This window comes from Seriola lalandi, unplaced genomic scaffold, assembly GCF_002814215.2.
Source record: "Seriola lalandi dorsalis isolate HSWRI2012SDOR001 ecotype SW California unplaced genomic scaffold, Sedor1 jcf7180002054916, whole genome shotgun sequence".
In the NCBI taxonomy this organism is placed as follows: domain Eukaryota; kingdom Metazoa; phylum Chordata; class Actinopteri; order Carangiformes; family Carangidae; genus Seriola; species Seriola lalandi.
In genome coordinates this window covers 1,819,891-1,820,294 of record NW_019525468.1, presented here as the reverse complement: position 1 = coordinate 1,820,294, position 404 = coordinate 1,819,891, and the positions used below count along the sequence as shown (strand labels likewise).

Below are 404 nucleotides of genomic sequence, written 5' to 3'. Positions count from 1 at the left end.
TATTGACTTGTATTAACCTCCTAAGACCCGAGCTCTATTCTTTGCTATATAGGCTGATTGGGACCTGAGAAAATGATGTCCACATATGAGGACATTAGTTTTAAATTTCGATTACTGAGTGGCAGTATAATATCCTCATATGTGGTCACCAGGCCCTTGTTGAGAAAAAGTTAGTATTGTGGTCTAGAGAACCCAAAATGTGAGGTCCACATATGTGGACGCCAGGTCCTAGGAGGTTAAAGGACATAAAGTATTTATTACATTGTTGGACTGCCAGAAGGTAGGGAGACATTGTATTTTAAAGTTTCAGTTGTATACTTTCATTTAAAACATATCATATCCACTTAGTAGTAATTGCAGTCCATGAAAGTCCTAGGTAGTGCTAGTGTCTCACAGTGAACAGT

At 38.4% G+C, this 404-nt stretch overlaps 1 protein-coding gene across 1 annotated transcript in view; it reads left to right on the top strand.

The window, feature by feature from the left end:
* Window positions 1-404, top strand: part of csmd2 (CUB and Sushi multiple domains 2) — a 220,733-nt gene that overhangs the window by 16,420 nt on the left and 203,909 nt on the right. The gene's annotated exons all lie outside the window — the stretch shown is intronic.